The sequence below is a fragment of the Notamacropus eugenii genome, chromosome 5 (genome assembly GCF_028372415.1).
Source record: "Notamacropus eugenii isolate mMacEug1 chromosome 5, mMacEug1.pri_v2, whole genome shotgun sequence".
NCBI classification, from domain to species: domain Eukaryota; kingdom Metazoa; phylum Chordata; class Mammalia; order Diprotodontia; family Macropodidae; genus Notamacropus; species Notamacropus eugenii.
Window position 1 is genome coordinate 136043181 of NC_092876.1, and position 26577 is coordinate 136069757.

The 26577-nt window shown below is 42.8% G+C and overlaps 1 long non-coding RNA gene across 4 annotated transcripts; it reads right to left on the reverse strand.

The window, feature by feature from the left end:
- Positions 1 to 767: 767 nt before the first annotated feature.
- Positions 768 to 20854, reverse strand: LOC140505237 (uncharacterized). Of its 4 annotated transcripts, none has more exons than XR_011967417.1 (3): positions 20717 to 20854; positions 19754 to 19868; positions 768 to 3106 (listed from the first exon to the last, which is right to left on the reverse strand). It is a non-coding gene; the product is annotated as an uncharacterized lncRNA (long non-coding RNA). The 4 variants fall into 4 exon arrangements; XR_011967420.1 differs by having other exon boundaries at positions 20602 to 20854; XR_011967418.1 differs by lacking the exon at positions 768 to 3106 and adding an exon at positions 9093 to 9769.
- Between the last annotated feature and the right edge of the window lie 5723 nt (positions 20855 to 26577).

Consider the following 26577-nt stretch of genomic DNA (forward strand, 5'->3'; position numbering starts at 1 on the left):
CTAACAGTGAGAGGAACACAACTGGCCAGGGCTTGATCTGATGGCATGAAATAAGGGTACCCCTCAGGGGTAAATGGGAAAGAGAATAAACATTTAGGTAGTGCCTATCATTTGCCAGGCACTATGCTAAGCACTTTACTTTCTCATTTGATCCTCACAAAAACCCTGTGAGGTAAGTGCTACTATTAGTCCCATTTTTACAGATGAGGAAATTAATACAGGCAGAGGTTAACTGACTTGTCCAGGGTCACACAGCTAGTAACTGTTTGAGACTGGATTTGAACTCAGGTCTTCCTGACTCAAGGCATCCTACTCTACTTACAGCACTGCCTAGCTATGGAGAAGCCCATTGAGTCAGTGAGGCCAGAGCATACTTGTAACATCAGGTTTCCCAACCTTCAGACTTTTTCATCCTTCAGGGCTTCTCAAGCTTTTCTTGTTTCATGGACCACTTTGAAAGTCCAGAGAAACCTATGAATCCATTCTCTGAATAATGTATTTAAATGCATAAAACACATAGGATTATCAGGAGAACAAATATATTGAAATAAAGATGTATTTTTTCTCACTCAAGTTCTCAGACCCCCCCTGAATTCTATCCATGGACACCCCTGAACTAGAGTGTCTACAGTGAATATGTAGGTGTGGACAAGACTTGACTTTCATACATATAGCACCTTAGAAGCACTAATCCCCACCACAGTCCTTGAAACATCAATAACTCAATAAATATGGAGGAGAGAAAGGTAGTATAAAGAAGTGGGCCAATCACTTTTTTTTAAACCAAAGATACACAAAAAAAGGAACATTTCTGGCAAAAAGTCTTGCAGTGTTTGCTTAAGAAGGGGTGGCATGCCAACTGGTGTACTTTCTCCATTCAGCAATAGTTTTGCACATAGCCTTCAAGGGATAGTTCAGAGGTGGAACCAAAGGCATAGTATGCAAATTTATTATAATAAATGTTAATGAGCCCATCACCCAGGGTAAGACTGGGAGAGGAAACAAGAGGTTTTATTGTAGTATGAATCTGAAGAAGGACTGCATTGGGGAATTCTTTGCTTTGCCCACGGGGAATTTCTCTCCATGAATAAGCAAGGGTTTTGTTTGTTTTTTCTTTGTTGTTTTTTACAAAGAGACATCTCCCGATGTAGTTATGTGCAAGGTGGTCCGTAGATATGGTCATGAGATCTAGGAGGTGAACCCTAATACACCTGGAAGAGCGTGACCAGCAATGGTCTAATGAATCCTGAAGAGTCTTAGGGACCCGAAAAGTCAGAGGGATGTTTGGCTGCCTCCCTCCTTAGCCAATGTAGCCAACAGCTACTGATTGTGGCTCCCAGAAGAGAAAGAGGCTGAGCCTAGAGAAGGAACAAACCATTGATGGGGAGGCCTTGTTGTCAGGCCCTGGGCAGGAGCCAGGGGAAAATGGTCCTATTTTCTAGATAAGGATGACTGTGATTCTTTTCAGAAGAAATTGGAAAAGTGATCAATTCATCTCCATTTCACTTCTCCAACAAATTCATTCATAGGATCATAGATGTAGAACTAGGGGGACACTCAAATATTATTTAATCCAACACTCTTATTATTACAGATAAAGAAAGTGAGGCTCAGCAGGGTTGCAATGTTCTCAAGAGGATCATCCTAGCACCCTCATCTTTTCTCTCCCTACTTCACCATCGCTCTTTCCTTGTTTTACCAGTCCCCTGCCCAGCCCTTCCTGACTCCACTATTCATGCCTAAATTTATTTCAGAAACAGCTGATGATATAAGCCAAGTCTAGAAAACCATTGCTCTGTGGAACTGAATGACTGTGGCTAAGCCCCTTCTGATTGATAGCCCTCAATTTTCATCTCTGTGAAATGGAACCATTACTTTCCACAGAATCACAAATCTGGACTTTGAAAGATACTCAGAGGCCATCTAAGTTCAGTCCTCCACATTTTACAGATAAAAAAACCAAGAGTGGGAGATGTTAAATAACTTGTCCAGGGTCAGGCAGCTGGTAAATGTCAGAGGCAGAATCTGAACTTCCTATTCAATATGTTATGCTTCTGCTTTGCCTACACCAGAATCATAATTGATTTGTTAAAGTATTAAGGAAGATTTTTGAGTACCATCAACTGGTGTAGGACCTTATGTGGCCACTAGTCCAGGCCCCTATCTTCTTGCAGGATTTCACTTCAACCAATGGAAGGAGATGAGATTCTTTTGTTTCTGAAGTTTCCAAAGAAGGTGTCTCCCTTCAGTTACTCTTCCTGTGTCCCACAGTCGTTTTCCCTTAGTCCTTTGTCCTCAAGGTCATTCTTTTTTGCCCAGTTCTCTGAGGCTGGGGATGTGCCCTCTGCATGATAACATTTTGTGGAAGTAGTAGAATCAGGTTAATTTTGCTACTCACTGCCTGTGTAAGTCTGAGGAAGTGGTATTTCCTTTTCCTGGACCTCAGTTTCCTTATCTGTAAAATGAAGGGGTTGGACTGGATGATTTCTAAGGTTCCTTCCAGTTCCAAATTGGTGATTTTCCAATCTCTGATCTCAAAGTTCTTTTGGGGGATGGGCATCAGGAACTGCTTGGCAATGGGTATCCACAGGTGAATTTCCTTTGGATCTCTCAGGGCGAAAGGAAAAACCCAGGCTCTCTTCCGGGAGTTTCACCTCAGCCCTACTTCTCCAAGTGTGCCTGTTCCCAGAGTCATTCAGCCAGCCTCTTTTCTTTGTTCTTCTCTTTCTCTCTTTTCCTCCTCCCAGTCGATCATGAGATAGAAACCCCCTTCCAACCTAGAATAGGGTGCTGGGCAAAGCCAGCTGTTCAATTTCATGCTGTAGAAAGGGGACGATAACTCTGAATCTCCCTCTGAGCTTTCTACAGGGAATCTTTGGAAGACTATTTGGTGTCTCCAACCAAGGCAGAAGGGTCCAGGAGGGAGCCTGGTGCTTTATTAACTAATCTCTGGTACTTGAGTAATTTATTATGTTTAAGCTGGTGCCATCAAGTCTCTCAGCAGTGCTTGCGTGCGCTGGGAAATAAATTAAAGGCTGTCCAAAGATACTTGGATCATCTGTGTGATTGCAGGGCTGGCGAGATGGAGGTTTAAGGTTCTCTCTTCCTGCAAATTGGAAATTAGGAATTAATAAGACAGCAGGCCAAAGAGCCAGGGTGGTGGTGATGACTTGGCTGCAGGGACAGGCGGGTGGGGGGAAAGGGAAAAGAAGGTGGCTGCCCATAGGGGAAGGAAGAGAGAGGATCATGGCAGAGGTAGCCAACCTAGTGGGCAAGCAGGACAGAGGGAAAGGGCTTCCTTGACCTCATTTGACTGGGGTAAGAGCTGATGAGGCCCTATTGAGCTTGAATTTTTTTTTCTTTTTAGGGAATTAAGCCCTGGCAGTATGTTGGAGGTAGGAGGCAGGGGAAGCAGTGGTTAGGGATTCTGGACAAGGAGCCATAGAGGGTGTACAATGAGGTTCAGTACAGACTTGGTCAGTCAACAAATTTACTATATATTGTGCTAAGTGCTGAGAATGCAAAGAAACAAAAATAGCCTTTACTCTCAAGAAACCTACAATCGAATAAGAAAGACAACATTTAAACAAACAAGATACATCTAGAACTATTTGGAGGTATTCCAGAAGGAAGGTGCCACAATTGGGGAATGGGGTAGGGGTCCGAGGGAATGAGAAAAGCCCCTCGCGGAAGATGAATGAAGCCAGGGAAGGTAGGAGATGGAGCTGTTGAGAGAGAGCATTCTAGGCATGGGGGACAGCCAGTGAAAAGGTTGTGGGATGACAGGAATGCCATGTTTGAGAAGAGCAAGAGGTCACTCTTACTGGATGGTGGAATACATGGAGGGCAGTAAAGTGACCCATTCAAGCCCAGGACTGTACAAGAGGGAGGCAGGAAAACTGACTCTTGACCTGATGTGTATCTAGGGCTAGAGATTCTGAGGCTTTGAGAGTTGTGGTTCCATGTGGTTCTCTGGTCCTGAAGGGAAGATTCTGGGTTCTGGGATGAAACATGAAGATTGGGTTATGAGCTTGGGAAAGAAATATTTTTAGGTATAGGAAACAGCCCTGGATACCAGGGAATTGGCCAGATGCCAGTTGGAGCACTGGGCAAAAGATATATGGCCTTTCTTCCCTGATTAAATACAAATGGAGAATTCTACAAGGTGCCTCCAATTCTTTGCCACTGGATCCAGGCAAACAGGCTTAGAATGGCAGGGCTAGGAGGCTGCAAGAGGGATGCCTGTTCCCTGGAGATATCTCAATCTGCCCCATTCCAGCTTCCCCTGGGATGGTTTTTATCTGAACTACAGCTTCTTCAACCCTCTCCCCTTCACTGCCCTCTGGTCTTAGAGCCCACAGAACTCCCGGACAGTACGCCATTCAATCCCAGATCAGTGTCATTGCTGTTGCTTTGGACTTTTCATCGTATATAAGTTGCTGACTAGGGAAGCAAACATGCTCCCATGCTTACTTGAAGTTGAAGCTGAGGCTATAGAGGGAGCTAGGCTAAAACCTACTGAAGGAACCCAGGCCTGTAATTGGAGAGTACTAACACCAGGTGGCAGGCTTGCCCTACAAAGATGGCTTGGCTAGAGCATTTACCTGGCAATGAAAAGATGTATTGGAGGATGCCAAATTTTCCTGCCTGGGATTTTCAAGGCCATTGTAGGTGGCATTAAAAGCAGAACTGGGCCCTCTTGTCCTGGCACCCAGCCCCTGCCAGGTTCCCAACTCCAATGGCACCTTGGGTTTTTGGAGATTCTCCTATTGGGGTCAGTCACCTCCAACACCTTGGGAAGGTGGGCTGTTATTTCTTGGGAGCCTTGGCAGAAGCAATGGTGAAAACAATAATCCTAGAACCCAAGGGGTAATCTCAAGGCCCTGATTCTGGAGGGGGAAGATTGTCCTGTAATAAGGCTGATAAGAGGGTTTACCTGAGGTGGAAGGGGCAGGGAGAACAAGGATAGCCTGCCCCACTTATGGCTTGTACCCACTCCCTAATATTCCTTCTCCCCACAAACACACTCACAACCCTCTTGCCCATTACATCTCTGGAAGGATCTGCTGGGATTTCCTTTGAGGGCCAGTAGAACAGCATAAAAGGGAGGGAGCAGATCACTTTCCAGTTGTGTGATTATGAGCAACTCACTCAATCTGTTTCTTTTTAAAATGAGGATGAGAATACATTCACTCTCTAGTTTACCATGAGGAACTTGTAAACCTGAATGCACTAGACACATGGGAAATGTTTTCTTTTGGACTTGACTTGTGATTTCATGAGTGTAGGGAACTTCCAATGAGGAAACTTGGTCTACCAATGTTGTTTGGCACCTCCTTTACAACTTAGCAGTCTTAGGGAGATGGTCGGTATAAGGATAGGTCGTTATTTGCCTAGGTCATTCTAATATCAGCTCCTGGTTCAAATACGAATCATGAATATTAGCATTTATATCATGATTTTAAGTTTGTAAATCATTTTATAAATGTCTCATTTGCTACCCACAATGACTGTAGGAGGTAGTAGGTACTAGTATTATCCCCCTTTTACATATGTGCAGATATTGGTTAAGTGACTTGCCAGAGGCTACATGTGAACTCACATCTTCCTGATTGCATACCCAGTGACTCTATCCACTGAACCACCTCTCTTCCTCTATTAACCCCTTCAATTTTCCTTAATGGATGCAATAGGGTCAAGAAGCCAAGTTGACATATGAGGAAAGTGAGGGCCTTTGCTTTTATCTGCTGGGCCTCCTGAAAGCCCCTAAGATAATCATAGGTAATTGGAGCTCCGAGGGGGCTTAAAAAACATCTAGTCCCGGGGGCGGAGCCAAGATGGCGTAGTAGAAAGACGCACATACACATAGCTCCGAACCCACAACCCATAGAACAACTACAAAGAAGTAACTCACGGCGAATTCTGCACCCAGAGGCCACAGAACATTGGAGCGAGGGAGATTTCTGTTCCGGAGAGACCTGCAAACCTCTCGTAAAAGGTCCTTCGTGCTGCGGACTGGGCGCCGGGACTGGGAGCTGAGTACAGCCCTGCCGTGGCCGCGGCACAGAGAGGAACAGATCCGAGCGGGCTTCAGGGACGGGATCTCCAGCGGCCGCACAAGTACCTCCACCCACAGGTGACGGGGGTCTGTGAGAGAGTCCCTTTGGAGGGTCGAGGGGGGAGTGGGGTGCCCCCATGGCTCGGGCCCCCTCTGGAGACAGAAGCTAAGGGGCAGCGGCAGACCAGGGCTCCCCAAGCAGGCAGGAGCCTGGATCCATTGTTGAAGGTCTGTGCATAAACTCCCTGAGGGAACTGAGCCTGAGAGGCAGCCCTGCCCTCACCTGAGCATCTGAATTTAATCTCACACTGAATAGCAGCCCTGCCCCCGCCCAAAGCCCTGAGGCTGGAAGCAGCATTTGAATCTCAGACCCCAAACACTGGCTGGGAGGATCAGGAGGTGAGGTGGGTGTGAGGAAAATATTCAGAGGTCAAGTCACTGGCTGGGAAAATGCCCAGAAAAGGGAAAAGAAATAAGACCATAGAAGGTTACTTTCTTGGTGAACAGGCATTTCCTCCCTTCCTTTCTGATGAGGAAGAACAATGCTTACCATCAGGCAAAGACACAGAAATCAAGGCTTCTGTGTCTCAGCCCACTCAATGGGCTCAGGCCATGGAAGAGCTCAAAAAGAATTTTGAAAATCAAGTTAGAGAGGTGGAGGAAAAGCTGGGAAGAGAAATGAGAGACATGAAGTCAAAGCATGAACAGCAAATCAGCTCCCTGCTAAAGGAGACCCAAAAAAATGTTGAAGAAAATAACACCTTGAAAACTAGCCTAACTCAATTGGCAAAAGAGGTTCAAAAAGCCAATGAGGAGAAGAATGCTTTCAAAAGCAGAATTAGCCAAATGGAAAAGGAGATTCAAAAGCTCACTGAAGAAAATAGTTCTTTCAAAATTAGAATGGCACAGATGGAGGCTAAGGACGGTATGAGAAAGCAAGAAATCACAGAACAAAGCCAGAGGAATGGAAAAATGGAAGATAATGTGAAATATCTCATTGGAAAAACAACTGACCTTGAAAATAGATCTAGGAGAGACAATTTAAAAATTATGGGACTACCTGAAAGCCATGATCACAAGAAGAGCCTAGACATCATCTTTCATGAAATTATCAATGAAAACTGCCCTGAGATTCTGGAACCAGAGGGCAAAATAAATATTCAAGGAATCCACAGAACACCACCTGAAAGAGATCCAAAAAGAGAAACTCCTAGGAACATTGTGGCCAAATTCCAGAACTCCCAGGTGAAAGAGAAAATATTGCAAGCAGCTAGAAAGAAACAATTCAAGTATTGTGGAAATACAATCAGGATAACACAAGATCTAGCACCCTCTACATTAAGGGATCGAAGGGAATGGAATAGGATATTCCAGAAGTCAAAGGAACTAGGACTAAAACCAAGAATCACCTACCCAGCAAAACTGAGTATAATACTTCAGGGGAAAAATTGGTCTTTCAATGAAATAGAGGATTTTCAAGCATTCTTGATGAAAAGACCAGAGCTGAAAAGAAAATTTGACTTCCAAACACAAGAATGAAGAGAACCATGAAAAGGTGAACAGCAAAGAGAAGTCATAAGGGACTTACTACAGTTGAACTGTTTACATTCCTACATGGAAAGACAATATTTGTAACTCTTGAAACATTTCAGTATCTGGGTACTGGGTGGGATTACACACACACACATGCACACACGCACACACACATAGAGACAGAGTGCACAGAGTGAATTGAAGAGGATGGGATCATATCTTAAAAAAAATGAAATCAAGCAGTGAGAGAGAAAGATATTGGGAGGAGAAAGGGAGAATTGAATGGGGCAAATTATCTCTCATAAAAGAGGCAAGCAAAAGACTCATTAGTGGAGGGATAAAGAGGGGAGGTGAGAGAAAAACATGAAGTCTACTCTCATCACATTCCACTAAAGGAAAGAATAAAATGCCTACTCATTTTGGTATGAAAACCCATCTTACAACACAGGAAAGTGGAGGATAAGGGGATAAGCAGAGTGGGGGGGGATGATAGAGGGGAGGGCATGGGGAGGAGAGTGCAATTTGAGGTCAACACTCGTGGGGAGGGATAGGATCAAAAGAGAATAGAAGTAATGGGGGACAGGATAGGATGGAGGGAAATATAGTTAGTCCTATACAACACAACTATTATGGAAGTCATTTGCAAAACTACACAGATTTGGCCTATATTGAATTGCTTGCCTTCCAAAGGGGAGGGGTGGAGAGGGAGGGAGCTAAAGAAGTGGGAACTCAAAGTGTTAGGATCAACTGTAATGTTCTTACCACTAGGAAATAAGAAATACAGGTAAAGGGGTATAGAAAGCTATCTGGCCCTACAGGACAAAAGAGAAGACAGAGACAAGGGCAGAGAGGGATGATAGAAGAGAGAGCAGATTGGTCATAGGGGCAATTAGAATGCTTGGCGTATGGGGGGGGAGGGGAGAAAAGGGGAGAAAATTTGTAACCCAAAATTTTGTGAAAATGAATGTTAAAAGCTAAATAAAAAAAAAAAATGTCAAAAAACATCTAGTCCCATCCCTTCTTTTTATTGGTGGGAAAATGAAATCCCGAGAGGTTGTATGCCTTGCTTAAAGAGGCAGTTAAGCAGTTCAGTGGATAGATGTTAGACCTTCAGTCATGGAGACCTAAATTCAAATCTAGCTTCAAATCACACAAATTGTGTGACTGTGGGCAAGTCACTTAATCTCTGCTTGCCTCAATTGTAAATGAGGATGATAACAGCACCTACCATGTCAGGTTGTGGTGAGGATCAAATAAGATAGCTGTGAAGCATTTAACAAAGCTCCTGGTATGGAGCAGGTGTTATATAACCTCTTCCCCTAAAGTCAAATAGCAAGAAAGAAAGGGAATTGGGGTTCAGACTAAGGTCTTCTAAGTTCAGGTCCCAATGTGAGGAATCAACTTCAAGGGAGACCTAAATCACACAGCTTTTTCTTCTTTTTTTCCTTGTCCCACATGGTGAATGAATTTTTGAAAAAAGCATTTATTATATACTATGTGTCAAGCAATGGGAATACAAGAAGAAAAGGAAGACAGTCCCTGCTCTCAAAGAGCTCACTTTCTAATAAATAACTCATAGAGTTTAGCTTCAGGGTAGATGGAAAAGCCCAGTGGTCCTTAGGCTGTATTAGTGAGAATGATGGCAATACATCTTCTGTAGTATCATTTCCGCTGATAAAACCACGTCCATTTCTGATGTTGAAGTATTTGACAATGCCAGGGTTTTTGGTGGTAAGATCTTGCTTTTTTTTCCCCTGGGTCTTTGAAAGTTGTGGATGGTGAGGGTGTGTGTGACTGGAGTATCTGCAGAGACAAGTACTGGGTCAGATATATGCAAGTTTTGTTCCCCTGAATGATGGCTTTGGAGATTGGTCTGGAAGTAGGACTGGTAGTTTTTAGGGTAGGGTTACTGCCATCCCTTGGGCATTTGGGGGCAGAATTCTGAGCTGTAGCTGTCAGGGTCTGAGGTAAGGTGTTCTTGGGATGATGACAATGGTTTGGCCCTTTTGCATTCCATATCTTATCTCTCAGAGTATCTTGCTGCTTTCAGCTGAGCTGGATTGCTGACCCATTAGAGGTTGGTGTTGGTAGTGCTGAAGGTCATGGAACCCTTCTGCATAGGGTTTGCTCCTCTGCATTATGACTGCAGGGACCAGGCTGGAAGCAAATCAAGAAAGCCTGAGGAAAAACAAAACACTAGAGAGGGTCCAATATCCAGGAGAATTTGGGAGCTGATGAAAGTACCTTGAAGCAAGACAAAAAGTAAGCAGGATGGCTTATGTATGATAACAGTTCACATTCATAAAGTACTTTAAAATTCACAAAGCACATCTTTGCAACAACCTTATGAAATAGATAGGACATGCTATTGTGCCACTTACAGAAATGAGAAAACAGTCTCTGTGTAGTGAAATGACTTGCCTGTGGTCACAGCACTAGGAAACTTGGAAGCAAGTATTTGAAACTTGGGTCACTTTTTGCCTAGACTATACTTCTTCAACATAGTGGGAAAAACTAAAATGAATTGGTCGAATTCAGTCTTGTTTTCCAGTGGAAAAAAAAAGAAAAGAAACTACTAAATGCTGGGAATAGTAATATAAGCAGAAACATATTCTCTGTCTCAATGAGCTTATATTCTAATGGAGGAAGATAATACATAAGAGGAAGATGAATCAGTTGGAAATGGGGAGAAGGTAATTGCTTGGGGGCATTGTAGAAGAAGTCCAAAGGGTCAGTAGTAGGGCTCAGAGAGGTATAAAGACATGGCTGGCTTGGGCACTTTCCTTAAGATGGAGATTCTGAGAGGGACTAGTGAGTCGGAGCAAGGGAACACCCTGGTAGAGTGTACTTCCAGTGTGAGGAGTCCAGGGGTGGAGTAAACTTCCATGTGATATGAGAGAGAAAGTAAAGAGAGTCAAGGGTGAAGCCTGGAGAATAATGAAGACACAGATGTCTTGGGTACTTTTCTGACATTGGAGGATCTAGGAGGGACCAGTCAATCAGAAGGAAGGGCTATAGGACTGGAATGTACTTACAGCATGAGAAACTCTCAAAAAAAGGTGGAATGTTACCCAGCCACCTTAGGGTCAGTGTTGGTATTTTTCAATGTCATTTAAGTTGTCCAGGGATCCTGGGATACATAGTCAAAGCAATCCCAGAGAAACCTAAGGCCTTAATGCATTAATTAAAGCTCATATATGATAGTCTTCTTCTCATCTGTCATTCACAATGACTTCATTTGTGTCTTCCCCTCTCCCTGTAATAATCAGTGGCCATTAAGCATAAAATTGTCCCCTGTCCCCTTCTCATGTTCTCACGTCCCTCACCCCCATCAACCTGACCCTACCCATGTCCCAAATCTAACCTTGCTCATCTCTTCCACTTTCCCTTCTATAATTCCTATTCCATAATGAGTTCTCTTCTTGTTTTTCTCTTACATTCTTTCTCTCTATCAGCCCTCATTGAGACCTGGTTACCTTAGACAATGCTGCTTTCCCAACTATTCTCTCCATCACTGACTTTACACTTTCTCTTACCTCACCCTTCTACTTGTCCTAAAGGTAAAGTCAGAATATTCCTTGTTCCCCATTGTCCTTCCTAGACTCTCCCTTTAATTCCTTCATTCAGTTGTCATTCTTTTGGTAAAGCCCAGTCAAATATAATTATTTTTTTTGCCTAATCCATATACTGCTCCCCTACCTTGACCCCAAGATGGCTATTCTTCCTTCTTTCTCAAGAAGTTCAACATCTAATTCCCAATATTCTTCTCCCTGTGGCCCTTAAACCACCAAAGGCCTCAGTTATCTATACAGATGCTCCTTCAAACTCCTCAACCTGTCATTTCTTCAACTTCATTTAAGTCCCACGACCTAATCCTTAACTCCACTTTAGGCACTCATAGGGATGGGCACACACTAGATATTGCCATTACCCACAAGGGTTCCACTTCCCTAATTAGAAATTCTGACCATAACCTCTTGTCATTACATCTTTCCCTGTGCTTAGCCCCTCCTACACCTGCTCTGAGGCCTCACTCAGACCTCCATTTCCTTTAGCCCTTAGCTCTCCTAGGCTATCACCCCTGCTCTCATTTCACTCCCCCTCTCTGTCTTTAAGCTAAGAGTTAACCACTTCAGATTTATACAGTACTCTACACTTGCACAGCCTTGGCCCTTTGCCTAATTTGATGCTCTTCTCTTGAAAAACCTCGGTCCCAGATGATTCCTACCATTGGCCTTTTTTGCTATTATTCACAAGAGCCGCTGAATGAGGCTGAAGGAGGTTCCACCCACCTCACCTTCTTCTAAGAAACTAGGGATTAGGGGGTAGAGCCAAGATGATGGAGTAGAAAGACACATATACTCTAGCACTGCCCACAAAATACCTGTAAAAAATGACTCTCAATAAATTCTAGAGCATCAGAAGCCACAGAACAACAGAGTGAAAGAGGTTTCCAGTCAAAGGTAACCTGGAAGGCCTACAGGAAAGTTCTATCTCACGGGATGCTGAGTGGAGCGCAGCCCAGCACTGGCCTTGGGGCACTGGGAGGAACAGGACCTGAACAGACCTCTGGGGTAAAATTCCCAGCAGGGAGGGTCCCAGATCCATCAACCCACAAGCATCAATGAAAGTTCTAAAGGTCAGTGTGGGAGGGCTTCCCCAGCTGGGCAAGAGGGGAGTGGGGTTCCCCTAGCACTGGCCCCAGGCAGCAGCAGGCAGCTGGCAGCTACATGGAAGCAACCTGGGTCTATTGTCCAGGCAGCTCATCTTAAAGCCTCTAGGGGAACTGAGTAGCTGATCTGAACCTCAGCCTTGAGCATAGTATTGGGGAGAGGAGGAGCACTAGGACCCTCCTCTTGACAAAGGATTCAGAATTCAAGTAGCTGGCTGGGAAAATGCTGAAAAAAAGGGGAAAAAAATAAGACCATAGAAGGTTACTTCTTTGGTGAACAGGTATCTCCTTTCGTCCTTTCAGATGAGGAAGAACAAGGTATACTGTCAGAGGAAGTCAAGGCTTCTGCCTCCAGTATCTCCAAAATGAATATGAAATGGGTTCAGGCCATAGGAGAGCTTGAAAAGTGTGTCAGCAGCTTGCTAAAGGAGAACCAAAAAAATACTGAGGAAAATAACACCTTTAAAAAGAGGATAACTCAATTGGAAAAAGATGTCCAAAAATCCAATGAGGAGAAGGAGGCTTCAAAAAGCAGAATTAGCCAAATGGAAAAGAAGGTTTAAAAGCTCACTGAAAAAAATAGTTCTTTAAAAGAGAGAACTGAGTTCAGGGAAGCTAATGACTATGACATAGACCAAGCAGTTAAAAAACAAAACCAGAAGTTTGAAAAAATAGATGATAATGTGAAGCATATCATTGGAAAAACAACTGACCTGGAAAATAGATCCAGGAGAGATAATTTAAAAATTATGGGACCACCTGAAAGCCATGATCAAAAAAAAGCCTACACATTATCTTCCCTGAAATTATCAAGGAAAAATGCCCTGATATTAAAGAATCGGAGGACAAAATAAATGTTGAAAGAATCCACCAATCACCTCCTGAAAGAGACCCAAAAAGAGAAACTCCTAGGAATATTGTGACCAAATTTCAGAATTCCCAGGTCAAGGAGAAAATATTGCAAGCAGCTAGAAAGAAACATTTTGAGTATTGTGGAAATACAATCAGGATAACACAGGATCTGGCAGCATCTACATTAAGGGATAGAAGGGCTTGGAATAGAATATTCCAGAAGTCAAAGGAACTGAGATTAAAACCAAGAATCACCTACCCTTCAAAACTGAGTATAATACTTCAAGGGAATAAATGATCATTCAATGATATAGAGGACTTTCAAGCATTCATGATGAATGAATTTGACTTTCAAATACAGGAATCAAGAGAAGCATGAAAAAGTAAATTAAGAAAGAGAAATCATAAAAGACTTTCTAAAGCTGAACTGTTTACATTCCTACATGGAAAGATAATATTTGTAACTCTTAAGACTTTTCTCAGTATTTGGGTAGGTGGAGAGATTATACACACACACACACACACACACACACACACACACACACACACACACACACACAGAGTACAGGTTGGGTTGAATCAGAAGAGATGATATCCATAACAAAATGAAATAAAAATTAAGGGGTGAGAGAGGAAAATACTGGGAGGAGAAAGGGAGAAATGGAATGGGGCAGGCTATCACTCATAAAAGAGAGAAGAAAAATCCTGTTCAATGGAGGAGAAAAGGGAGAAGGTGAGGGGGAAAATGAAGCTTACTCTCTTCACATATGGCTTAAGGAGGGAATAACATACTCACTAAATTTGGTATGAAAATCTATCTTACACTACAAGAAAGTAGGGGAGAAGGGGACAAATGGGGTGAGAGGATGATAGAAGGGAGGGCAAATGGGAGAAGGGAGTAACTAGAAGTAAACACTTTTGGGAAGGGACAAGGTCAAATGAGAAAATAGAAAAAAGGGGGAACAGGGTAGGATAGAGGGCAATATAGTTAGTATTACACAACATGATTACTATGGAAATCTTTTGCAAAAGGACACACATATAGCCTGCATTGAATTGCTTGCCTTCTCAGTGGGGATGGGTAGGGAGGAAGGGAGGGAGAGAAGTTGGAATTCAAAGTATTGGAAATGAATGCTGAGAATTACTATTGAATATAACTGGGAAAAAAGAAACACAGGTAATAGGGTGTAGAAAAGTATCTTGCCCTACAAGAAAAGAAAGAAGATGGGGATAAGGGAAAGGTGGGTTGTGATAGAAGGGAGGGAACATTGAGGGAAGGGGTAATCAGAATGCAAGGGATTATGGGGTAGGGGGAGAGTAGAGATGGGGAGAAAAATTGGAACTCAAAATATTACGGAAATGAAAGTCAAAATCTAAAAATAAATAAATACAAAAAAAACAGCATAAAAAAAAGAAGCTAGGGATTTCAAGAGAGAAAAGTGAGGAGGGTTTGCATCAGCACAGGACTCAGCCTGTGAAAAACCATAAAAACAGGAAGAGGAATATCACATTTGAGGAAGTAGCCAAGTTGACTAGACCATAAGAGTGCATGAGGGTGAATAATATGCAAAAAATTCTCTACAGGTGGCCAAACTGTGCAGGTCCTAAAATACCAAAGGAGTTTGTGTTTTATGTTAGAGACAACAGGGAGTCAGTGAAGATTCCTGAGCAGAAGAGTAATAATGTGCATTTGTATGCTGTTTTTATACTCTGTGTTTAATATCAAAATGCCTCCAAGCAAGTCCCTTGCCTCTCTCTTCTCGGTGATTTGAGAATCATTACCCCTTTCTCCTCCTTGATCATCTATAATCTCTTGTAACCTTAGCCTCTTAGAAATCCTAGCTTCCTTCAAGGTTCACCCCAGATGTGACTTTCCATGGAACACTTTCCATATCTTTGACACTTTCCATGGAACACTTTCAGTCTCTGTTCACCAGGCCATAATGCACCACTAGTACCTGCTCTTTTGTACTTAGTGATCCTTCAGTCACTGCCCTTCTTAATACCTATGGGCCAACTGTAGGCCCTGTCTCCAATTAGGGACCACTAGTTCCTTCTCTGCTGCCCTCAGTGAGCATCTACTCATGTCTGTTCCCCTTTCCTAAGTCATGTCAGCCCTTGTCCCCTTCCCTCAATAATGCTTTAATAACTATCTTCCCACCCTTAATGATTTCCTAGCCATTTCCCTTCACTCTTCAGTGATTAATATACTTCCACCCCATCATATCCACCCCAGTTCAGTGATTCTGAGCCCTCAGTTGCCATTTTTCAAGCTCCATTTTTCATTCCCCACTGACTTTTATTCCCACCTCCCTCAAGCCAACCATCCAACTTCTCACTCTAATGCTACCCACCCCCTTCCACTGTGTTCTCCAGAATGCCTACTTCATAGGTAACAAGTTAGATTTCACCTTGAACTTCTTCCTTTCTAACTGCCTCAGTCTTCCATTTTCCGTCCTGAGGACACACTTTCCCTGGCTATCCTTTCCTGCACTAGTTGCACTCTTGTTCATAACTTGACTCACCGGTACTGGAAGGGAATTTGAATTATGTCTTCTCTCCATTGTCACTTTCAGGTTTTTTCTCTACCACCATCGCTTAGTAAGTAACCTCTACTCCTCTGAGGGTTATTCAATCTGTATTTATCATTCAGTCAAGATTCTAGTAGCTAATGTTTACCCAACTCTAGTGTACTCTCCTTCCTTCCTCAACAAGTTTAATGTCCAACTCACCATCTTTCTCTCCTCCCCAACTCCTGCCCTTTTACAAGGAGACTCCAGAATACATAGATACTCCTTCAAACACCCAATTTCTCAATCTACTCATTACCCCAACCTAACCTCCCAATTCCTCTACTCATTCCCCACACCCTATTCCTCCTCTCTACATACAGAGATGATCATACCCTTGATCTTGCCATCACTAACAAGTGTTCCACATCCATGTTCATAAACTCTGAAATTCCTTTTTCCAATTATAATCTATTGTTGTTCCACTACAACCACTGCCTTGAAGTTTCAAACTCTATTCTTCCTCATTTTGACTTCCAATCCTTCCAACATTCAGTTCCCAGGCCATGACTCTGCTACTGGTCACACTCTTTCCTTCACCATCTTGATTCCTTGATGAGCCAGTTTGACTTTGTCTAGAATTCTTTTCTCTGTTCCTTTATCCTAATGAAGACCTTGTCCTGCCAAACCCCAGCTTTGGATTACTCCATCATCTATTGCTTTCACTCCTACTTAAATGTTACCGAGCAAAGCTAGAGGAAATCATGGAGCTTTGCTGACTGGGTCTACTATATGTTTATGTTACATAATCTCAACTGGGCCCTCACTACAGCAAGGTAATCCTTTTATACTTCCCTGATTCACTCTACCACTCAGTGTAGATTTGTTGGTGTTGAGTTGTTTCAGTGATGTTCAACTCTTCATGATATCCAACTCTTTGTGACCCCATTTGAGATTCTCTTGCCAAAGAAGCTAAAGTGGTTTGCCATTTCCTTCTCCAGCTCATTTTACAGATGAGAAAACTGAGACAAACAGGGTTAAATGACTTATCTGGATATCACTGCTGGTGTCTGAGGCTAGATTTGAACTTAGGTCTTCCTAACGCCAAGCTCAGTGCTTTACCCACTGCACCACCTAGCTGCTTATCATAGAGGCTTTTCTGGATCTTTTCATTCTCTTCAAATGTACCTCCAGCTTGTTTTCCTCCCTCTACCCTCTCAGGTGATAAATCTGCCTCATATTTCATTGAAAAAATTGAGGCCACTGGACCAAACCTCTCTTTTCCCCTATTCCTTTTCTCAAGTCATTCAGCTATCTCAATCATGAAGAGGTAGTCCTTACTGACGAGGAAAAATTCCTCTAATGCCTCCATTATGGCAGGTTGTAGCTCACACAGAGAGAGCTAAGTGGCTTAGTGGCTAGAGCTCTGGGCTGGAATCAGGACGATCTAAATTCAAATCCTGCCACACACTTCCTAGCTGTGTGACTGGGCAAATCACTTAACCTCTGTCTCAGTTTCCTCAGCTATCAAATGTGGATGATAACAACACCTTCTTTCCATGGTTGTTTTGAAGATCAAATGAGATAATGTTTATAAAGCACTTAGTTCAGTGCCTGAAACTTAATAGGTATTTAATAAATGCTTTTCTTTCCTTCCTTTGTTCCCTTCTATCCCTACTCTCTAACTAATCTTCATAGTTTCCTGTCTCCTGGATGTTTCTCTACTGTCTACAAACATGCCCATGTCTCTCTCATCCTCCCCAAACCCTTCCTTGATCTGCTCACCCTTGTGAACAATTGCCTATATCCCACCTTCCTTTTGTATCTAAAAACTTTGAGAAGGCTGTCTCTAGTAGATGCCTCTACTTCCTTTCATTTTCTTTTTAACTCTGCACTCTGGCTTCTGTCCTCGTAGTTCAACCAAAACTGCCCTCTCCATTAGTGATTTCTAAGTCACCAAATCTAATATCCTTTTCCCAATCTTCATCCATCTTGACTTCTGTTGAGTACCAACTTTTCTCTTTTCTCTAGGCTTTTGTGACACTGCTCTCTCCTGATTCTCCTGTTTGACCACTATTTCTCAGTCTCCTTTGCTGCATCTTCATCCACATCATGCACACTAACTGTGGGGGTCTCCCAAGGCTCTGTCCTGGGCTCTCTTCTCTTCTCCCTCTATAGTGTTTCACTTGGTGACCTCATTAGTTCCCATGACTTCAATTATTCTCTTTATATTATTTTATATTATTTATATTATCTTTATATTATTCTCTTTATCAGTCTCAGATCTATTTACCCACCCCTAACTTCTCTGTTGACTTCTAATTCTTAACTCTTCATCAGACATCTGGAACTCTAGAATGTCTAAAACTGTACTCATTATCTTCCCTCTCCCCCCATCCTTCTCTTCTTCCTAACTTATTACTATTGAAGGTTCTACCACCCTCCCACTCTCCAAGACTCACAATCTAAGCATTATCCTTTCATTCTCTACCCTCCCCCATATCTAATCTATTGCCATGGTCTGTTGTTTCTAACTTCATGACATCTCACTTGTATGTCCCTCTTCTCTTTTGACACTACTACTACTCTGGGTTAAAACCTCATTATCTCATATCTGGAGTATTGCAATGATCTGCTGATTGTTCTCCCTGCCTCAAGTCTCTGCCCACTCTAATCACTCTTCCAGTCTGCCATCAAATCAATCTTCTTAAAGCACAGATCTGAACATATCAATCCCTCACCCCTCTATTTAATAAACTCTCATGATTCCCTATCACCTCCAGGATCAAATATAAAATCCTCTGCTGGGTGTTCAAAGACTTTCATAACCTGGTTCCCTCCCACCTCTCCAGTCTTCTTAAATCTTACCCCCACATATTTTGCAATCCAGTTGCACTGGTAACTTTGTTGTTCCTCTTCCCTCTCACAAGGTACTCTATCTCTTGACTCTGGGCATTTTCAATGACTGCCTCCCCTTTCTGAAGCTTTCTCCCACCACATTTCTGCCTTCCAGACTCCTTGATTTCCTTTAAGTCCAAGCTAAAATTTCACTTTCTGCAAGAAGGCTTTCCCAGTCCTCCTTCAGCTTAATGCCTTCTGGTGGTTGGTTATCTCCAATTTGTCATATACATATACATATACATATACATATACATATACATATACATATACATATACATATACATATACATATACGTATACATATACGTATATATATCAGTACATAGTTGTTTGCATGTTGTCCTCTCCCCTCCACCATTTCCATGAGACTCCTTGTGAGTTGGATCTATCTTTTATCCTTATTTATATCTCTAGTGCCTGATACACAATTGTATTCATCCTTCGTTGCCAAAGAAGACCATGCCATCAGAGAAATGATGACATGACTTGCACTTGACTGTTTTGAGTGAGGGAGTACTGTGCGAGGTCACCAGCCTCACTTCTCCTCCAGAGTCATTTGAATTAGTGACCAGATATTTATCAGGATGACTGGAGATGAACCAGGATGCACTTGGAGACCTTGGCCCCTTTAGACCAAGGTCTATGTAAGTACTCACTTAGGGTGAGGTAACAGCCGTTCATTGAATAGGCCTCTTTAAGAAGTAGTCAGGGCATGGCTCATTTAATGAGGCAAGGAACAGAAAGACATCAGGCTGAGAGGGAAACAGCAACAGTTACTACTGATAATCACTCTAAAGCTGGGAGGGTCCAGAAGAGAGCTTTTAGGCAGGGGGGACTATGGTGTGTGAGCTTCAAACTGCAGTAGGCTCAAGGGGAAGGGCAGGGCAAGGAAGGGAAGGGAGACTAACCAGTAAAGACCAAGTCACCTGGGTATCTTTTGGCCATCCAAATTTTTTAACTACTAGTCAACTGACTGACTCCTCAATGACCTTCATAGTCTTTGCCTCTTTTTACTCAGCGTTTCAGCCATTTTCTTCCTAGTCTCAAGTCCATTTCAGAAATACTGGTGGTCATTTAATTAGTCTGCCCAAATGCAACCTACATCCCACCCATACACTTGTGGATGCCCAGATCCATTCTAAAAGACCATGAGTGGAAACACCCGGTTCTCTGCCAGTGTATTCCTCATTGGCTCAGGTTCCCTTCACTGCAGCCACAGACACTCACGGAGGGCTCATAACAATTTGTAGTGATTTTGGAGTTGTGCTGGTAAGAGTGAGTGGTGGCTTGTCAGCTAGGCTTGTTGTACAGGTGGGCTCCCTGTGTCTTTGTTCAAGCAGTTCTACAAGGATGACATCAGAAACAGAAACAATGAAATACTGAGAGAGGTAGATAGGAGAAAGAGAAAGGAGGCATAGAAGCAAAGGAGAAGAAATGAAGACTCAAATAGAGGAATCCCAGAGGCAGAGAAAATAAGAAACAGAGAGGGAAAAAGAAAAGAAAAAGAGGAAGAAAGAGAACTAAAGAAGTAAAGAGAAACAAATGAGAAAATTTTAAAATGAGAGAGACAGGGAAAGAGGGGAGGGAGGGAAGGAGGAAGGGGGAGAGAGAATTGAGGGAAATAGTGCTGTTTACAAGGCAGAGAATTAGCAACAGAAAGAGACAGGGAGAGGTAGAAAAGAAATCACAAAGAAATGGAATTAGAGAGATGATAGGTAAAAGAGAGGGACAGAAAAAGGAATTTTTAAAAGACAGACTAGAGGGACAGAGAGAGAATAAGACACAACAAGAGACAGAGAGGTGAAGAAAAATGAAGAGGCAAAGAGGAAAAAAGAAAGGAGGTAAGGAAAGAGGGAGGGAAAGAAGGAGGGAAGTAGAAAATGGGAAGGAGATAGGGAAGGAAAGAAGGTAGAAAGGAAGGAAAGAAGGGAAGGAGGGAGGGAAGGAAGGAAGAGAAGAGAGGATGGAGAAAGAAGAGACAGAGAAAGACAGAAACAGAAACACACAGAGAAAAACAGGGCTAGTCATTCTGCCTTGGGTCACTATAGGATTCTGTCCCTCCCTCAATCTATTACCTTCCAGAGGGCCAGCCTATGGGTTTGAGAGAGAAGCAGCTTCTGAGGCAGAGGAGGGTGGGTTGTGGGGCAGAGGACTACCTCTTTTTCCTTACTCTTACCCCCCAAACCTCACCTCTAAGGTCCCAGAGATTTCCGTTAGCAGGGGAGGGGGTTTCAGGTACATGGAGAGGGCTGAAATGTCGACTGCTGCCAATTGCCACCCTCCCAGCCTGACCCAGCTGCCTCCCTACCCGTTTCCCTAGTAACTGGCAGTTAGTTCCCCAGCGAAGGCGTCGCCCGCTGTGACAGACAGGCCGCTGTCATTGTCAGCACACACTCACACTCACTCGCGCACATGCCAGTGCTCAGAGCGTGGAGTGAGTGTGTTGGAGGGGCGAGGGAAAGAGTAGGGGGGGAAGGATGCTCGGGCCGGCTCCTGGGGTAATTAAAACATGTACCATTTAGCCGGAGACAACAATCAGAACTTTAATTACTCATTCGGAGGGTGCGGGAGATGACTGGGGGGAGGCGGGTGGGCGCATAGTGCGTATCTGCTTTCCTTCTTTCCCCTCCATTTGCCCAGCTTGGGTTGGGGAGGTGGGAGATGGGCCTGGGAAGGGGGGGTGGGGAGAAGGAAAGGGGGAGGAGGGCGAGAACCGGAGGGTGAAACCTGATTGTGTTCATTAAGGCAACACAAAACTGGGAGCCGTAATAATAATTAAATTAATTATAAAGGCAATTTGCTTTTGAAAATTTGATTTGACAGCTTACTAGGGGCTGCGCTGATCCAGCCGCCCGCGCTTAAAATAGTCGGAACAAAAACCTACTAGAAGAACCATCAGCTAATTTTAATTAGATGCCAGGATCAGTAAACAAAATTCCCCACCACCCTTTCATTGTGTCTGACTTTGATTTAAGGAGATGTCGGGATTGATTTTTGGATAGGCCAGAGGAAGGGAAGGTGCTGGTCTGAATGGGAAGGGGCAGCTACGAGAGCAGGGCCAGAGCCAGGCAGCTCCAACACACCCAGAGGGTCTATTGGAAAGGATCCTTCCACCTTCCCGGATCTCTGATTGAAAAGTTCAAGCCTCTTCTTTGATTGGGAGGGTGGACCTTGAGAAAAACATTCAACTTCTGTGAACCTAGGTCAAGAGGGGTGGGTGAAGCTCTCATCCACCCGACATACCTCTCTAAATCATGTTAATAAGCTAGCTGAAAGTTCAGAAGTACTGACAGAAAAGCTGAATGCTAGCTGAAAGTCAAACAGTATGGTATAGTGAAATTCCATGAACCCCCGAGTCAGGAGATCTGGGTTTAAGACCCAACTCTGACTCTTCCTAGGCAGTTAGGTGCAAAATGGATAGAGCACAGGGCCTGGAGTCAGGAAGATTCTTCTTCCTATATTCAATTCTGGCCTCAGACTTACTAGCTGCATGATCCAGATATGATCCACACATATCCATACATATCACAACCCTATTTGCCTCAGTTTCTACATCTGTAAAAAGAACTGGAGAAGGAAATGGCAAACCACTTCAAGTGTCTTTGCCAGTGGGGTCATGAAGAGTCAAATATGACTGAACAACAACAGACTCCTGCTAGCTGAATAACTCTAACCTTACCAATTATCACTGTGCCCACTTTAAAATAGACTCTGCACTTTGGTCTATTGTATTTACTGAAAGTATAAGAAAATGAGGAGTGACACAGACAAATCTATTTTCTTAAAAGTATAAGAAAACAAGAGACATCTCTGGGTCTATTGCTCTTGAGTTAAACATGAATAAAAGAAAATTGCTCTTGATACCTCGAAGAATAGTTCTGAGGTAACTGATGGAATCATGAGAAGCAATGTGGCTTAATGGAGAGAGCCCCAGAGGTGGCATGAGATTAGGCATCTCAAACTCACTATGTCCAAAATGGAATTCATCTTTTTTTCCTCCAAAACCTCCCCTCTTTCAAACTTCCCTATGATTGTTAAAGGCACTACCATCCTCCCAGTCCCCTAGACTTGCAGATCAAGTGTCATCCTTAACTCCTCACTCATTCCAACCTGTGGCCAAGTCATTTCTACCTTGATGATATCTCTCCAATGTATCTCCTCTCTCCCTTTGCCCAGCTGCCACCCTGGTGAAGCCCTCATCATGTTATGCTTAAGCTATCAAAATAGACTTCTGGTTGGTCTCTCTGCCCCATTCTAGTCTACCTACTCAGCTGCCAAAGTGATCTTCCTAAATCACAGGTCTGACCCACTAACTCCTCTACTCAATAAACTCCAGTGGCTCCCTATTGTCAACAGGATGAAATATAAAATTACCTTTTAGGCATTTAAATCTCTTTACAAACAGGCCTTTTCCAGTTTTTTCAATCTTCTCACACTTAACAGAAGTGAAATTCAAACCCAGATCTTCTGACTTCAGTCAGCACTCTTATCAATGTACCACAGTGTTTTGCACAAACCTGAACTTTTTTCTTCTGAACTTCTCATCCCCAACATCTTTGGGAAACAGTGACTTGTGTCAGCCTTGGATGAAGGTCAGAGACGGTAGAATCTGGGAGGAAAAGGGAGTCTTGATATTGACTTTTGCCCGATTTTCTTGATCCCTCTGATCCTTGTCCTGATATCTTCAACCTTTCTTTCTCTACCAGTTCTTTCTTTCTTCTTCTTCCTTCCTTTTTCTTCCTCCCTCCCTCCCTCCTTCTTCCCTTCCTCCCTTTCTTCTTTTCTTTCTGCTTTCCTTAATTTCTTTCTTTTTCTTTCTTTCCATTCAAAATCTTGCAGTCCCCCCCAACACACTTTGATTACTTCCTTTCTCCTTTATTATTGTTAAAGGTAGTACCATCCTCCTTGTCACCTAGTCTTGCAACTTAGGTGCTATTTTCAAATCCCCTTTTTTCTCCCCACCCCTATCCAATCTGTTGTCAAGGCCTATTGATTTTTACCTTCATAATATCTTTTTTCCTTTGACACTTGCCACCACCCTGGTGTAGACCCTCACCTCACTCCTGGTAATAGTCTTCTAGTTGATGTCCCTGTCTCAAATCCCTCCGCCTTCCAGTTTATCTTCTACTAAGCTGTTAAATTGATCAGACAGGCTGACCATGTCACCTCCTGTTCCTCCTATTCAATAAACTCCAATAATTTCCTATCACCTCTAAGATCAAATACAAAATCTTTGGTGTTCAAAGTCCTACATAACTTTGCTCTCTACTAACTTTCTAGATTTTTTATAACTTATATTTTTATAATTTATATATTTTTATTTTACATATGTATAATTCCTGTATTTATAATATTTTATATTTTTATACCATGTATTTTATGATCCAGTGACACCATTCTCCTTGCTGTTCTAAAACAAGATATTCCATCCCTCAACTCTGGGCATTTTCGTTAGCTGTCCCCTATGCTTTGAATTCTTTCCCTGCTAATCTAGATTCCCTGATTTCCTTCAAGTTCAAGCTAAAAATCCGATTTTCTACAAGAAGCCTTTCCTAATCCCCCTTAATTCAGCAGTCTTCCCTTCATTAATTATTGCCAATTTTTTCTGATATATATATATATATGCACATATTCCTATATAGACATATATAAACATATATATACATATGTATGTATATAACATTGTGCCTAGTTGCTTACGTGTTGTCTTCTCCCTCTGTCTGCCCCTCCGCTGCCCCCAGATAGTGTGTTCCTTGAGAGCAAGAATTGTCTTTTGTCTTTTGTTGTTTCCCCGAGTGCCTAGTTCCACACCTGAATGGGGACCCAACCAGTTGGATAACTCATCTTGTCCTCTCTCTCTCCCTCTCCTTCTCCTCTCTAAAAGAAGGCAAATTTTGATGGCTGAAAGTTGCCCAGTTACCTTGGGCTTTACTGGCTAGACTACTCTTTCTTCTTCCTTCCTTCCTTCCTTCCTTCCTTCCTTCCTTCCTTCCTTCCTTCCTTCCTTCCTTCCTTCCTTCCTTCCTTTCTTTCTTTCTTTCTTTCTTTCTTTCTTTCTTTCTTTCTTTCTTTCTTTCTTTCTTTCTTTCTTTCTTCCTTCCTTCCTTCCTTCCTTCCTTCCTTCCTTTCTTTTTCTTTTCTTTCTTTCTTCCTTCCTTCCTTCCTTCCTTCCTTCCTTCCTTCCTTCCTTCCTTCCTTTCTTTCTTCCTTCCTTCCTTTCTTTCTTTCCTTTTCTTTCTTTCTTTCTTCCTTCCTTCCTTCCTTCCTTCCTTCCTTTCTTTCTTCCTTCCTTCCTTTCTTTCTTTCCTTTTCTTTCTTTCTTTCTTTCTTTCTTCCTTCCTTCCTTCCTTCCTTCCTTCCTTCCTTCCTTCCTTCCTTCCTTCCTTTCTTTCTTCCTTCCTTCCTTTCTTTCTTTCCTTTTCTTTCTTTCTCTCTTCTTTCTTTTCTTCTTCTTCTTCTTCTTCTTCTTCTTCTTCTTCTTCTTCTTCTTCTTCTTCTTCTTCTTCTCTCTCTCTCTCTCTCTCGCTCTCTCTCTCTCTCTCTATCTCTCTCTCTCGCTCTCTCTCCCCCAAACCTTAATCCATTTCACTCTGGAGCTCATAAGTTGGACAACAATGAGTCCTTGCCCTCCTAGCTTATAGTAACTGTTTCTCTTTTGGCCAGCAACCCTGATAGTCTTCCTCTCCTAGTCTGATTTTTTTTTTTATTAAAGGGACCATCCTTTAAATCACTTCTTTAAATGGTCAACTCATTGAATGGGCGTTACCTTACTCAAAGGGCTAGAGTCTCCCATTGTATCCTGGGCCATCTCCAGTCATCCTGATGGATATCTGGCCACTGGACCCAGATGACTTTGGAGGAGAAAGTGAGACTGGTGACCTTGCACAGACCCTCCCTCACTCAAATCAAAGTCAATTGCAAGTCATTTTCATCATCTCCCTGATATCATGCCCCTCTTCGAGAAATGAAGGACAAATACAACAAAAACGTAGTAGGAGCCTAATCAATGTTTGACGAATTTGATGAATGACTGTCAGAGTGGTCAATACCTGATGCTTCCAATCCCTTCTATTCCTCTGCAACTTGACCTCCACCTTTATTATTCTCCTGAAACTATTCTCCTCAAAGTCAACAGTGAACAACTTCAAGAGCCTTTCCCAAATATTCATTTTCCTCTTTCTCTTTAGAGAATTTGATACTGTCAACTCCTTCAAATGCCTTCCTTGACTTTCATGACATTGACTTCCCTAGTTATTCTAGGTGTCTGATTATGCCTGTTTTTGTTGGTTTTGCTTCTTTTTCTTCCTGCCTCTTAACTGGATGTTGAAGAATATTAGAATCTGAAGGTACATCAAAGGGCATGCAGTCTGACCTATACCTGAACAAGAACCTCTTCTACACCATCACTAGAGAATGGTTGATTATCCAATTTGTTCTTGTTGTCTTTTGTTATTGAAGACCTCTTGCCAAGGGCAGCCCACTCCTTGCCGTAGCACATCCCATTTTTTATAGCTCTACTTAGGACATTTTTCGTTACCTTTAACCTAAATTTGCCTGTTCACAAGTTTCACCCATTCCTCTTTGTTCTGCTTTCTGAACCCAAGAAGAACAAGGCTAATTCCTCTTCCAAATAGTAGCCTTTCAAATATTTGAGGGTAGCTATCAAGTGCCCCTGATGCCAGGTGTCACTTCTGTGGTCTAAACATCCCTAGTTCCTTTGGCATATGTATGTATGTTATGACTTCCAAGCTCCCAAGGTTCTGTCACACCATTTACTTTTCTTCCATATTCATTCCCTTGCTAAGTTCCACTCTTATGTCTCCAAATATCAGTTTTAGGGAGATAACTACCCCCCTCCCTCTTCTCTCTCTTGTATCTGTCTATCATCCATCTATAGTTTCCTTAGAATGCAATCCTCTTGAGAATAAGAACTGCCATTTCTCTTTTGTTCTTGTATGTCTAATACTCAGCACAGTGACTGGTACATGCCAGGTGCTTGGATAGCAAAGTAAAAAGAGCACTGTATTTGGAATCAGGAAGAGTTCAAATCT